Source organism: Aedes albopictus, chromosome 2, assembly GCF_035046485.1.
Source record: "Aedes albopictus strain Foshan chromosome 2, AalbF5, whole genome shotgun sequence".
Lineage (NCBI taxonomy): Eukaryota > Metazoa > Arthropoda > Insecta > Diptera > Culicidae > Aedes > Aedes albopictus.
In genome coordinates this window covers 317616303-317632509 of record NC_085137.1, presented here as the reverse complement: position 1 = coordinate 317632509, position 16207 = coordinate 317616303, and the positions used below count along the sequence as shown (strand labels likewise).

At 42.4% G+C, this 16207-nt stretch overlaps 1 protein-coding gene across 2 annotated transcripts in view; it reads left to right on the top strand.

Moving 5' to 3' along the window:
* Positions 1-9286: 9286 nt before the first annotated feature.
* The window catches only part of LOC115257976 (bestrophin-2), a 105289-nt gene continuing 98368 nt past the window's right edge, over positions 9287-16207 (top strand). Inside the window, exon 1 of one of the 2 annotated variants that reach the window (XM_029857932.2) lies at positions 9287-9536. The gene's annotated coding sequence lies outside the window, so the exon portion shown is untranslated. The other variant, XM_029857933.2, reaches the window with a different exon arrangement.

Genomic DNA, 16207 nt, shown 5'->3' with positions numbered 1-16207 from the left:
ACAATTTATATCTCAGTATGTACTCGATGAAACTTTTTCATTTTTTTTGTGTTACAGCTGTTACCAAAGGTTCTCACATGCAGCTACGTTTGAGGTTTTATATTCACTACAAAAAATATGAAAAATGTGCTTATGTAGTCGACGATGTTTAAAAATTTACCATATTTTGCACATATAATCTGCCAAACGTTTTCCACCAAAAAACGTGCATTAACTGAATGAAAAATACATAGGACCTACTATTCATATGTAGTTTAGCTGGTCCTGCATAAAAATATAACATTAAGAGAGTTTAGAAACGTTGAAAACACTTGGCACTTTTATTGATCAAAATATGATAAATTTCCAAATGACGCTCTGGACATAAACAGATTTTTCGTCTCACTTGAAGTGCAAATTTTCGGTAATACCAATCCGTGTGGTCAAATTATGAAATTCAAATAACTCAACGTACATATGTACAGATGGGTAAATTATTGGTTAAATTGGGAAAAAATCCACAGCTCAGGTGAGATAAAGTGAGTAAAGCACTTGTCTAGCGAATAAGGGTCGTGATCTCACCTGAGCTGTGGATTTTTTCCCAATTTAACCAATAATTTACCCATCTGTACATATGTACGTTGAGTTATTTGAATTTCATAGATTTTTCGTATTTTTTGTAGTGAATATAAAACCTCAAACGAAGCTGCATATGAAAGCCTTAGGTATAAGCTGTATCACAAAAAAAATTGAAAAAGTTTCATCGAGTACATATAGAGATTTCAAAAATGTGTTCAACAATCTTATAAGTTTTACTAAAAGTTCTATAACTTTAAGAAAACTTATTCGATCTCGCTCAAAATTTTACCAATGGAGCTTTAATATATGATTTATGATTGATCAAAATTTCAGAGTATTTGATTGATGTATAACAAAGTTATGATTATTTAAATGAAAAATTATTTTGTCCAAAAAATTGAATAAGCATCAACACACGGAATAAAAAATAATAATACGTTCAAGAACCCCCCTAGAAAATTGCACAGGTAGAAACCAGCTGACGGCAGCAACCCACCGACCAAACACAACCGCAGAGCTCATATGTAGTACAACCGCATCACCTCGACCGAACTGTAGCCTCACACAATGAGAGTTGCACCAACAGGCACCAACCAACGACGAAGGCGACGACGACGATCGAACCAGTTGGATCAACCACATATTTAAATACCTTTGCGACCTATTCGGCTCGGCACAACATGTGAGCACACACCTTTCGATCGCAACAGGTAACAGAACCGCAGCCAATCTCACAGTCGAAACGACGATCGCTACGTTATTCGTAGCTATAGGAGACGAACCTCATATGCGACACCAACACGGATGGACCCCCACGAAATTAGCAACTCAGCGGGCAGAGTCGGCTGAATCTGGTGTAACAAATTTCAGAGAATTAAAAGCTTTTATAAAAACGAATTATTAAGGTGAATTTTGCCGGTGAAGCCGGGTTGATAACTTCCCAGGAACTCATTCCTTTTAGGTGACAGACGACAGAAGATAATCTAGTATAGCAAATGGTCGTCATTCTTGTAAGTGTGACAGAGTATCCCTTCCTTCCACTGCTTCGGTAGCTGTTCGATCCCAGATCCTGACTATCATACGGCGCAGGCAGGTGGTCAACTTTTTTGAGCCCATCTTGATGAGTTCAGCTGTGGTACCATCCTAACCAGCTGCTTTGTTGGTTTTGAGCAGGTGATTGGTATCCGTAACTTTCCTCAACGTGGGAATTGGTTCATTTCGGTCCTTTTTGCACTGATGTAGTCGTTTCCTTCGTTGATTTGGTCTCCTCGCCATTCAGGTACTCATCGAAGTACTGCTTCCATATTTCAATTACCTCACGTCCATCCATCAAGATACTTCCATCATCATCCCTACAGATTTCGACTCGCGGCACGAAGCCGTTGCGGAATGCGTTGAGCTTCTGGTAGAATTTCCGTGTTTCTTGGGAATGGCACAGCAGACGGCGGTTTTTCTCCCGAAAGTGGTAGGTTCACTGTTTCTGCCTCTGTTTGTAACGTTACCCCGTTCACGTTCTGCCGGGTTTCATGCTGCAGCATTACCGTCCACGCTGCGTTCTTCTCGTATAAAAGAAGATTCCGTTCCACGTATCCGACGGTGTTCTCGGCTGCGCCGTTGATGACTGCTTTTACTGTACAACAGCAGTTCTGTAGAGGGGTCACATCGAGCTCACCCTCGTCTGGTAAAGTTGCCACGGGATTCTGTGCATATGCTGAGGCGATGGATATGTTGATCCATAATAAGGCTGATACAAATTTAATTTTGACTTTTTGTCTCCCCCCCCCTTCAAAAATTTTTGGCTGAATTTTGCATTTTGAGGGGGCAGACAAAAAAATATTTATCAAAATATCGGGTTTTACTAAAAATTCCTTAACAAATCCGATGAATTTTTAATATTTTTCAGATTAAATGCTTTATTATTTTTATCCCCCCATCCCCCTCGACCAGCCAAAGAGTGGTGGGACAAAAAGTGAAATAAATATTTGTAACGGACTAATCGCCGATACCATACATCCTTAGTAGCACAAATGTTCAAGAAAAACTTATACAACTCTTACATGACCAAATTCAGTCAGACAAGAGTTAGATGCACTGCTGTAGAACATGTGTGCTACTTGGGATTGATTATGACGGAATTTTTTTGGCCCAGTTTGTAGAGATGTTTGTAAGATGGCAGTCGGAGTCGATGTTACCACCACGATAGGTCCTGACATAAATTATGACAGAGAAGTGCCGTCCGTCAATCTAAACGTGGTCGATATGCGATACCGTCTGCTGTGGTGATCTTCAGGTATAATGATAAGGGAGGCTATGTTGTAAAAAAGGCTACGTATGTACGTACATGTTCTTGGAAGCGTCGAAATTGATTAGTCGTACGCCAGTCAGTTGGTGGACGCTACACTTTCCAATCGTCGGTCTGTTTTCCTTTCCTTGGCCTACCTGAGCGAGCGTTTAAATCCCATATGATGATCTTGACGTCGTGGCTTGGGCGTGTCGTACTCGCATTCGAGCAGCGCGCACAATGCGGATATACGATGATAAAGCGGAAGCTAAAGAATCCCTCCGGCCCTTAATCATCAACCTGCACAGTGTGCATTCTTTTGCCGAACGGCCACCAACCAATGAGCATTTTGGGCCAGCTCTATCTCGCAATCCCGCTATGGTAAAAAGTTCAAGTCTCTGGCAAAGTTGTTCAGAAAGGCAAGCAGTTTGGTTCGTAGTTCAGCCGCTAGATAGCGCTAGTGAGCATGTGAAAATAGGCATTTTTAGCCAGCTCAATTACGCAATCCCGAAAAGACAGAAAGTTCAAGTCTTCGGCAAAGTTATTCAGACGGCATTGGCGTAAATAGGGGGTGGCCAGGGGGGGCCTGGCCCCCTCCAGAATAATCCATTTCGGAAAAAAATCACACAATTCAGGCGAAAAGTATCTTTTCAGTATAAAAAATCTATATCGACATGGCCTTGGCCCCCCCTAGAGCTATGACGTAGTTACGCCAATGTCAGACGGTCGTTTATTTCATAATGGCAAGCAGTTTGGTTCGCAATTTTGCCGCTAGGCGATGCTAGTGAGCATGAAAAAGAAGAATTGCGTACCAAAACAATACTGCGGCCAGGTAACGCTAGTGAGCATGTAAAAAGGGCATTTTTAACTAGTTCTATCCCGCGATTCCTAAAAGATAGAAAGTGCAACGAGATCACGAAGCGATGAAAGAGCTGTACCGCGCTAAGGACGCACGAGCTTCTACGAGAAGCTCACGTAGAGGTTTTGTAACACAAGCTGACATGTGTCGAGACAATCACGGGAATCTTCTCACGAGCGAGCGTGAGGTGGCGGCGGCATTACGATGAGCACTTCAATGGCGACTTTGCAAGTACCGAAGGTGACGTGGTAATCGATCTAGGAACACGCGTGCAGGACGAAAGCCTTCCGGTCCCTAACTTCCATCCAAGAGATTGAGAAGGACGTTAGCCAGTTGAAAAACAACAAAGCCGCTGGAGTAGATCAACTACCAAGCGAGCTTCTTAAATACGGTGGAGGAGCACTGGTGAGAGCACTACACTGAGTCATTATCAAGATTTGGGAAAAGGAAGTATTACCGGAGGAATTGATGGAAGGTATCGTGTGTCCCGGGGGTGGAAGCTCAGGTAAAATATTATCTCCTGGGCGCCCATTAAAAACACCACCCCCGGCGAAGACTGGCGCTCGAGCCTAGCTATTTAGCACTGTAGTTGGAAGAAATGCCAATGCAGAACCCGTAGCTTCCGGGAAGGTAAACCCAGCTCTCTGGGTTAGTGGGTTGGTGTCAGGCCCTGCGAGCCAGCCGTAAAAAAGACTAGCACCGGAAAATCAACAAGAGAAGAATGCGAACCGATACCAATGGCGACGACCACAGCGACGAAAAGGGACTTGCGATTGGAAGCTCGGTACGTGGAACTGCAGATCTCTCAACTTCATCGGGAGCACCCGCATACTCGCCGATATACTGAAGGACCGCGGGTTCGGAATCGTAGCGCTGCAGGAGGTGTGTTGGACAGGATCTATGGTGCGAACGTTTAGAGGTAATCATACCATCTACCAGAGTTGCGGCAACACACGTGAGCTGGGAACAGCTTTTATAGTGATGGGCGACATGCAGAGGCGCGTGATCGGTTGGTGGCCGATCGAAGAAATAATGTGCAGGTTGAGGATCAAGGGCCGATTCTTCAACATTAGCATAATAAACGTGCACAGCCCTCACTCCGGAAGCACTGATGATGACAAAGACGCATTTTACGCGCAGCTCGAACGCGAGTACGACCGCTGCCCAAACCACGACGTCAAGATCATCATAGGGGATCTAAACGCTCAGGTAGGCCAGGAGGAGGAATTTAGACCGACGATTGGAAAGTTTAGCGCCCACCAGCTGACGAACGAAAATGGCCTACGCCTCATCGACTTCGCCGCCACCAAGAACATGGCCATTCGTAGCACCTTTTTCCAACACAGCCTCCCGTATCGTTACACCTGGAGATCACCACAAAACAAACCACAAAACAAACGGAATCGCAAATCGACCACGTTCTGATTGATGGACGGCACTTCTCCGACATTATCGACGTCAGGACCTATCGTGGCGCTAATATCGACTCTGATCACTACCTGGTGATGGTTAAACTGCGCACAAAACTCTCCGTTATTAACAATGTACAGTACCGGCGGCCGCCTCGGTACGATCTAGAGCGACTGAAGCAACCGGATGTCGCCACCGCATACGCGCAGAATCTCGAAGCAGCGTTGCCGGACGAGGGTGTGCTCGATGTGGCCCCTCTAGAGGACTGCTGGAGTACAGTCAAAGCAGCCATCAACAACGCAGCCGAGAGCACTATCGGGTACGTAGAACGGAGTCGACAAAACGATTGGTTCGACGAGGAGTGCAGAGCGGTTCTGGAGGAGAAGGATGCAGCGCGGGCGGTAATGCTGCAGCATGGAACCCGACAGAATGTGGAGCGATACAGACAGAAGCGGAAGCAGCAGACCCGTCTCTTCCGGGAGACAAAGCGCCGCCTGGATGAAGCAGAGTGCGAGGAAATGGAACTGCTGTGCCGTTCACAAGAAACACGTAAGTTCTACCAGAAGCTCAACGCATCCCGCAAAGGCTACGTGCCGCAAGCCGAAATCTGCAGGGATAAGGACGGGAGCCTCCTGACGGACAAACGTGAGGTGATCGAAAAGTGGAAGCAGCACTTCGACGAGCACCTGAATGGCGAAGAGAATGTAGGCACAAAGGACCATGGCGGCGGAGGAAATGACTATGTTGATGCAGCAGAGGACGGAGACGAACAAACTCCCACGCTGAGGGAAGTTAAGGATGCCATCCACCAGGAGTGGAAGGAAGGGATAATCTGTCCCATCCACAAGAAAGGCGACAAGTTAATGTGTGAGAACTTTCGAGCGATCATCATTTTGAACGCCGCCTACAAAGTGCTATCCTAGATCATCTTCCGTCGTCTTTCACCTAAAGTAAATGAGTTCGTGGGAAGTTACCAAGCCGGTTTCATCGACGGCCGGTCGACAACGGACCAGATCTTCACCGTACGGCAAATCCTCCAGAAATGCTGTGAATACCAGGTCCCAACGCACCACCTGTTCATCGACTTCAAAGCGGCATTCGACAGTATCGACCGCACAGAGCTATGGAAAATCATGGACGAGAACAGCTTTCCCGGGAAGCTTACCAGACTAATAAGAGCAACGATGGACGGTGTGCAGAACAGCGTAAGGATTTCGGGTGAACTATCCAGTTCATTCGAATCTCGACGGTGACTACGACAAGGTGATGGACTTTCCTGCCTACTATTCAACATCGCCCTGGAAGGTGTTATGCGACGAGACGGGCTCAACATTTGGGGTACGATCTTCACGAAATCCGGCCAATTTGTCTGTTTTGCGGATGACATGGATATTATTGCTAGAACATTTGGAACGGTGGCAGAACTGTACACCCGCCTGAAACGCGAAGCAGCAAAGGTCGGACTGGTGGTGAATGCGGCTAAGACAAAGTATATGATGGTAGGTAGGACTGAGCGAGACAGGACAAGCTTTGGCAGCAATGTTACGATAGACGGGGATATTTTCGAGGTGGTAGAAGAATCCGTCTACCTCGGTTCCTTGCTAACGGCTGACAATAACGTGGGCCGTGAAATACGAAGGCGCATCATCAGTGGAAGTCGTGCCTATTATGGGCTCCAGAAGAAACTGCGGTCAAAAAAGATTCACCCCCGCACCAAATGTACCATGTACAAGACGTTAATAAGACCGGTGGTTCTCTACGGACACGAGACATGGACGATGCTCGAGGAGGACCTGCAAGCACTCGGAGTTCTCGAGCGACGGGTGCTAAGGACGATCTTCGGCGGCGTACAGGAGAACGGTGTGTGGCGGAGAAGGATGAACCACGAGCTCGCTGCACTTTACGGCAAACCCAGCATCCAGAAAGTGGCCAAAGCCGGAAGGATACGATGGGCAGGGCATGTTGCAAGAATGCCGGACAACAACCCTGCAAAGCTGGTGTTTGCTAACCATACGGTTGATACAAGAAGGCTTGGAGCGCAGAGAGCACGATGGGCGGACCAGGTGGAGCGTGATCTGGCGAGTGTTGGGCGTGACCGACGTTGGAGAGCTGCAGCTGCAAATCGAGTATTATGGCGGCAAATTGTTGATTCAGTACTATCATGAATTTGATGTTAACTAAATAAATGAAAATGAATCGTATGTCCCATCTACAAATAGGGCGACAAGTTGAATTGCGGGAGCTATCGCGCGATCACACTAAGTACTGAGCGCTGCCTGCCAGAGACTTTCTCAAATTGTATGCCACCGTCTATCACCGATTGCAAGAAAGTTCGTGAGGTAATATCAGGCTGGATTCATGGGTGAACGCGCTACAACGGACCTGATTATCGGCATTCGCCAGGTGTTGCAGAAATGCCGTGAATACAACGTGCCAAACACCTCTCTTGTTCATCGATTTTAAATCGGCGTATGATACAATCGATTGAGACCAGCTATGGCAGATTATGCATGAATTGGGATTCCCGGATAAACTGGTACAATTGAACAAAGCGGCGATGGATCGAGTGAAGTGCGTAGTTCGGGTATCATGGACACTCTCAAGTCCTTTCGAATCTCGCACCTGTCTTTTGTGCTTGCTGTTTAACATTACTTTTTAGAGGGTGTAAGGAGCGGGGATAAACATGAGTGGAACGATTTTCACGAAGTCCATTCAACTGTTTGGTTTTGCTGATGATATTGATATTATAGATGGCGAAAACGTAAATCCACCTAAAGAATGAAGCCAGGCGAATCGGATAAGTTATTATTGTGTCGACAACAAAGTACGTGATGGCAAAGGATTTCAGGTAAGAATCACCGCGTTCGCCACCCCGAATTTATATCGACGGTGATGAAATCGAGGCGGATGAAGAATTCGTGTACTTGGGCTCACTGGTGACCGCCGACAACGACACCAGTAGAGAAATTCAGAGGCGCATTGTGGCAGGAAATCGAGTTTACATTGGACTCCACAGAACTCTACGATCGAACAAAGTAACTATCTACAAAATGCTTATTAGACCGGTAGTCCTCTATGGGCACGAAGCACGAAGGGTGGGTCACGTCATCACGATGTCGGATAGCAACCCGACTAAAATGGTTCTCGAGAGTCATCTGACCGGTACAAGATGACGTGGTGCGCAGCAAGCTAGGTGGGTCAATCAAGTGGAGGACGATCTGCGGACCCTTCGCAGAGTTAACTTGTTAACTAGCTCTATCCCACGATTTCTGTGACTGCAAGCCGACTTAAATCCAAAAATGGCGGCTCTAAATTCAAAGTTGCGTCTTTTTTTAGGCTCAAGCATAAAAAGCCAGATAAACGATATAATTTCTGGTGCCATGAAATGGATTTTTGTTAAACTTATGGAAGTTCGATATTCATCAAGTTTTGTTGAAATGGGTTATCGAAAGCACGAGAAAGGCGCCATCACCGCTAGGTGGATTAATTAGGGTTTATATTTTAAATTACTCATCAAATTCCTCTAAGATCCACGTTTAGAGCTTTCAAAATCGCAGATTTTTTGCTATGTCATTCCGTTCAATAGATTTGAACGGAATTACATAGCAGAGGGTGTACATTGTTCAATAGGAGTCATAAAATTTAAAGGGGTAGATATTATGAGTGGACATCGTGACTACTAGGGAAATCAGAAGAAACTGCGTTCAAAATATGCCATGTATAAAATCCTTACAAGATCGGTGGTACTGTACAGTCATGAGAGTGGAGCCGTGCTCAAACAGGACCAACCACAACTAGGAGTATTTGAGCGACGAATGCCAAGACCTATCTTTGGTGGTGTGCAGAAGAACGGTGTGCAACAGCGAATGATGAACCACGAGCTCGCTGTACTCTACGGCGAACCAACCATCCTGAAGCTGGCCCAAAGAGGGGCGGACACGATGAGTGGGCATGTTACTGGAATGCCGATCAACAACTCTGCAACGTTTGTGTTCGCTACAGATGCGGTCAAATTTTAATTTAATTCGTACAAATTTTAAAACCTACTTGAACCGGACCTGCCCACGACCGGCGCTGTGACGATTCTTCTCTGTATGACTTGATAGTGTGGATGGAACCTCCACCGCGAGCGCGCCACCACCCTCGATCGAACAAAGGAGTCACTGCGGCAGCGATCGTCAGTTCAGTATTCAAAGTGCGCTCGGGCCGACTCGATCGGGTATTTTACTATCGCTCTAGAAGTGGTCCCCCCTGGCTGGGATTGACCGACCTGCTGACTGGTGAAGTGGAGTTGTGTATAGATAGTGCGTTGTGTGTGCATTTCGCGGTTCGTGCCTGACCAGTAGTTGCTGTCTCCTTCGCCCAAACGGGCGACCGAAGGGTTTAGTGTGTGCGCACGAGCTGCGCTGATCCGGTAACTGCGATCAGGTTCTGTATAGATATTAGTCAGGTTTTTAATCGAAATCCACAGCAATTAGAATTCGCAATAGTAATTTCATTGTTATGCCCTACTTTGTGAAAAAAAATAAAAGCTAGATTCAGCTGTTGATAATTGCGGTTCTCTACGTGTAGCATCGAGGTGAATGTTTGTGAGCGGTGAATGAGTTATATGTGCCTGTTTTGCAAGTGACCTGGAGGCAATTTTCCAAACTTCCATAGACGGTGAACAATAGCGACGTAACGGACGTGTTTTTTCACGCGAAATTCAAATCGATAGGAGAAAAAAATGTCGCGATCCATTCGCTACCGTCATTGTCGTCGCCTAGAGCCAGGCGCGTGCATGCTGCCTGCCGTTTTGTGATGGTGTTGAGAAGTATCGGAATTTAGTGCGACGTTTACGTTGATGACCTGCAAACGAGAGTGAGAGCTCGCCTATGTGGAGACCAAAGCGAAATCGTCAATGTCCAATGCTGGTGGTTACACCTGACGACGCATGCAGTTAGGGTAAAGAACTGTGCTGTGGACGTGGACGTATTTCGACAAAATTAAAAACAAACACTTTTATTCTAACGATTGAATGCGTTATAACAAGTGCTATGTGTGGATTGCAGCCTAATCTAATGCAGGCTAAGAACACTTTGTGTACCCTACGTGTTATGTTCAAACATTCATTCGGAACACAGTATATCAGCTCATATGCAGACTACGTGACACATGCCCATTCCGTTCCGAGTTGAATGTGCAAAGTATGCGAAGCCTCTGGAAATGAATGAACTTATTTGAATATTTAAAAGGTACGAGAATTGAAAGTGGTATCATCAGTAGGAGGTGGTTACGACGGATAGCTAAACAAACAGGTAACACTTGCCTCTATGGCAATAGGTAGCAGCTGCTGGATGATAAGAACTGGGCCTAGGGGATTCCAATGTAATGAGCTGGAGGTTTGACTATCACTAGAGACATGGGTAAAATATTTTTATTTGGCAAACCATAGATTTGAAAATAATATCAGAATATAAACTTTTTTATCATGTTATTTTTTATACTGGGCAACCTTGTTTTTTGAATCTGTACGCCAATATTTTTTTAAGAAACTAATTCCACAAAGTGCGTTAGGTTTATAACACCTTGAAAAAAAAAATGAATATTGACATCAAACACACACACACCTCTTGAAGGTCTTCGACGGTGCGCGTCCTTCATGATCTCGCAACTAGCAAATTAAATCATTTGGGATGAAAAGTTTCGCATTTCTCCCTTGAACTCTAGTTTGATATGACGTATGACAAGTAGTACCAGGGTTATTTATCAAGGGATTTTTATTTTTGAAGAACTGAGTTTACAGAGTTTACTCTCAACATTGAGTATCCAATAATTGAAAATATTGCATTCACCACAACTTAACTTATATACCACAGTTAAAATTATATTAGTTCAGTAGTTTCCCTTAAAGTGATAAAATAGGAATAATAATAAAATTGGGGCACATTTTATTTTTAATGCTATACTTTTCTCAGAACCTTTCTTCTTGCTTCAAAACCTAAAGATTTTTGAAAGTATGTTTTCTGTTATAATCAGAGGTACGATGTGATTTCTGCTTATCTCAAAGAAGAACAAAATGTTTAGTTGGTATCGAAAACTTAAAATCCATCGATCTATGAACTATTTAAAATCAATATTGAAGACAGTGAGAATGCAGCAGAAGTTGTGAAACTTTTATAATGTACACACCCCAAGTGTGGTAGACAAACTTGAAATCATCAGAAATGTATCCGTAATTTTTACCATAAAACATTTTTTTAAGAAAATTACGAAAACTTCAAGAATTCCAGTACATATTTCTTATTAACTTCTGCCAGAGATGTGTATAGAAGATTTCTACTTAATATGGCACAACAGATTTCTTGAAAAATGTCTTTTATATACAATTTTCACATTATTTTCTACAAAAAATATATTGACTCATAACATTTCAAAAGAACTCTAATCCATTATATGGTTTAATAGGTTTACTCATCACACTGAGCCACTGCTACCGTGGTCTGACAAAGTGATGCAAGCGACTTTGACTATTTTGGCACATTATTTTGATTACTACGCAACAAACTCTTGGTCATTCACTGAGTTTTCTTTCATAAATGCCAGACTACGAAAGATTGCTTACGAGAAAATAATTCTTAAAGCTCTCATCAACTCATCATCACATTCAAAATATATGGAGCTCCAAAACAAACAAATTTTCTTTGATTTTATGTGATTTTTCTAATCAACGTAAAATAATCATAAAAATATTTTGTAATGTTTGAATTCGACTTTGACTTCGAGTTTGAAAAAATGTAACCTATAACCTCTCAATTATTCTAAAATGTATACAATTTTTTACAGGATTTATCGAAATTTCGACACTGCGTTAGTTCTTGTGGTATTCTTATAATTACAAAAAAAAAACAAAACAAAAATCGGTCAACGCCCCTCGGCTTACCTCTAGGATGCCCTAACGCTTCAAAAACAAATCAAACGGCCTACAGGAGTTGAATTCCTAAGCTATTTTAAGATGATCAATTGATTCCATGACGAAACTTTCGTAGTTTTTGTTACATGCTGGAATTTTATGTGGCTTTTTTACACATTATTTGGATCACCTGCACTGGTAGCTACGGTTGTGTACCTTTTTTTTCTGAATACTTCATCGATGAAGCATTTAGAAAAAGGTAATGATGTTGCTGCTGCTGTGATGTTACTTAGCAATCATAACTGTTTTTTTTGGAAATCTATCCAACTCATTACGTATCTATCCGTTTTATCTGTTTAAATTTTGATTAAATTCCATCCATTTTTTTTTAGATTTGTTCTTAAAATATTATCAAAATCATCTCGTTTACACAGCTAATCGCGTTCGGTAATTTTTACCGAAATCTCAACCTCTGAGCGCTCGGTAATGGATTTTTAACGAAATTCAGTAAAAAAATAACAAATTTCGGTAAAATGTTATCGTTTATCTGTCAAACTCTAACGAACTTCGGTAAAAGTTGCTACCTTTACCGAATTTTTCCTGTAAAACAAACTTAACGGTTGAGATTTTGTTAAAACATTACCGATGTCGGTGATTTTTTTTGACTGTGTAGCTTTTTGACTGAGAACTGGAGCATTATCACCCACGGATAGTCCATTGAGGGTAGAGCTGGTTTGAGGGGGCCGAGAGGAACGTTGTTTCCATATACCGAGGGCCTCCACATTTTTTTCACACGATTAAAAATGTTAAACTGATATGCCCTCAGCCTCAGTACCACACGCAGAAAAAACTATGTTCAAATCAAAAATATTTTAGGTAAATTCAAATAAATTGTCAATTTGTTCAGGCCACAAAAATAAAACTGTTTGAGGCAAATCTAACATCGCATTTGAAGCAAATGAAATCCATGTTTGAAACAAAAATACATTATCTAACATATTATATTAGAAATAAATGATAATATTTTTGTTTATTTTTTTGTGGCAGGTCGGCCTTACGGAAATGTTTGTTTCCCATTTAACTTATAAAGGCATTTCCTTCGCTGAAAAAAAAACCACTTTCAGTGTTGTACTTTCAATGCCAACATCATGTTTACATCTATTAGATAACATACACTCCCGAAAACAACGGGATTTCGTGCAGACTTTCGGTGAACCTTGCCTTTTTTGCAGGAGGAAATCTTGTTTGATGTTGCAGCTGGAACTTGTGAGTTTTGTTTATGTTCTCGATGGCGGAACGCGGGGCTCATCAATGGGTGATGACGAAATAAATGTGTAATTGAGTTAGTTTAAAAAAATAAAATTTTAGTTTTAAACATGATTTCGCCGATGTTATCCGTCTAAATATACGATTATGCATGATCTTATTACGATTGAGTGTACCAATATACGACTCAAGATTTTCAAATAAATAAAAACCAATTGATGTTCAGTGGGAATCGAACTTATGTCCTTTGATTGAGAACTGCGCGTTATCTCTATTGGCTATATTGCCAAGTTGAAAATAGTGAAAATAGTGAATGGCATGAAACGAATAAAAATTAGCATGATACGGTGCGAGACTTGTGGTGGGAGCGTTGTTGTTGTGCATTGAGTGGCACCAAAAGTGGTGCCGTGCAAGAGGCCCGGAATTCACATCGTTGTTGGAATCTATACATCACTCATTGTAAGTCATCTGCTAGTATGAAAACCTATATATTTATTTGGTTGAAATCATTGCTACCATGGTTGGAATGTGTCAACAACAACAACAAATTTGTGATGAATACCATTTTTTCTTTTTCTCTATCATACAAATATGTAAACAAAACCATTTACGATTTCCGAGATTGAGATTCGACTATTGAAAGTGCAGTAACAGTTATATGCGACTGTAAAAATGAATATACGATTTCTACGATTTCATTCACTTCGTATACGACGCAAGTGTGACGCAAACGATCAATATACAACATTGTTATAGTTGTATACGATTTTACCGATTTTCATCATACCTTTAGGTAGCAAGCTCGATTTAACAGATTCATATACGATGTGAAGCGACGATTTCAACTATTCGAAGAAATCATATATGCGATGCTAGCGAACTTGCAGCTTGACACTAAGAATGTGTTTTTTTTTCACGAATCTATCCGATTCTGTGCGATCCTACCGATAGTATCTCGCACCTTTTATGATCGGAGACGACTATATGAAACAAAATCGCAATTGAAATTTAATTTGGCATGAAATGCGATTTTACGCAATCATTGTCAACAAATATACATGTTATTATACAATTCTGATTCAATATATGAAAATATACGATTTTTTCCACACAATGATTTACGATATGTGGTTGGCTGGGCAGTTGCGATGATTCTCCAGCCTCCAGGTGTCACATCTGCTTCAACTCCTCCGCTAGGTCATGGTACTTGGTTATCTTGCTGGAGAACGTTGATTGGACATTATGGTCTAATGGTACAGCGATGACGATGAGGGTTACCCGCTTTACCCTTTTGTCGTAAACCAGAATATCAGGCTGGTTGGCAATAATGAGGACGTCCGTAATGATCGCCATCGCGAACCCAGTACAGCTTTACGCAACAGTTTTCCATAACCGGGTCCAGCTGGTACTTGTAGTAGGGTACAAATCTGTCCACCAAGTTGTGCTGTAAAGCAAGCTATTGGTGCACAATCTTGGCAACTTCGTTCTGACGATCGAGCTAGGTTGATCCAGCTAACACTGAACAGCCTGCAACGACATGCTCGATCGTTTCCCCTACTGAATTGCACTTCCTACAGCGATATATACCGCCAATAGTTCTTCGTCCCAATTATCCGGTCCTGGATGGCTACCATGAATCCTTCTGTTTCCAAGAAAAGGTCACCCCGCACCAGCCACGCGTTCGGTGCCGCCTTATCGATATGCTCGAGCTCCAGTTGATGGGGGTGCGTCCTTCTGCTTCCGACTTTGGATAGCGCATGCGGTGCTTGGCGAACGCCACTCGTACTGCTCGTTCTAACACCTCGAAGTCAGTCTTGGTCCACTTTACCACCCCAAATCAGTAGGTCAACAGCCGGACAGCAAACGTGTTGATCGCCTTCACCTTGTGGCCGGCTGACAGCAAGCTCCTCAGAACACAGTTGACACGATGCAAGAATTTGTCCTGCAGTTCCTTCTTGATCGCTGTGTGGCGAATACCTGTAAGTTGCAGGAAGCCTAGGTATTTACACGTCTAGGCAGTTTCAGTTACACAAACTCATGTACAACATTTGATGAATTGTCACGTTTGTTTGTCTGTGATGTTATTTTAAAGTGACTAGACACTGAGAGGTTGTAGGCAAGTATCTATATATTTGATAGTTTCGATTTTCAAGCGATATTATCTCACATTGAACTGTTTTGTTTGAATTTTAGTGTTTGGCCCAATGTCACCCCCTAGAAGGGGTGGAATTGGTCCAATTTCATTTAAGCTATATCATTGTCAAAATTGAAGTTAAAACATTTTCACTTTAAATAATCCTAAACAGTATAAAAATGAACGTGTCTACCGAATACAACATTGATTTAGAGCTAAAATATTGTTGTAACGACCTACAAAGAGATGTACTATACAATTTTGGCCCAATGACACCCCCACTGACGGTACTTGAAAAGGGTACATGTTTTTCGTCATTTTAAAACAAACACAACGGTCGGCTCCAGAGGCACGGCATTTTTTTCTAGGAGTTTCTCAATGAATTCCTTTAACCCGCGAGCAATCGCACTGTTGTATTTTGTACAACATGTTGAAAAAAATCACGCTTTTTGTACTCAGCATTAGCGTGGTCAGGGCCGGATTTACAAATGTGGGGGCCCTTTATATAGAGGATATATTTTTGCCCATATAACTTAGAAACAAAAACTAAAAATATTAATCTTTCTTACAAAAATGTATTTATGAAGGTATAAATGTCGTTATGGAACAATTTGAATCTAGAACAGAGCTAAGAAAAATGTTGGTATTCACTATATTTATTCATAAAAGATTTGAAATTCTAGTGTCACAACAATAATAAAAGAAATTTATATAAAGTGAAAAATGCTTTTCACGAGTACGTAGATTTAGATTTAGTAGAAATGCATGTAAGAATTATTGGAAAAGTAGCAAGAATAATGTATAGCC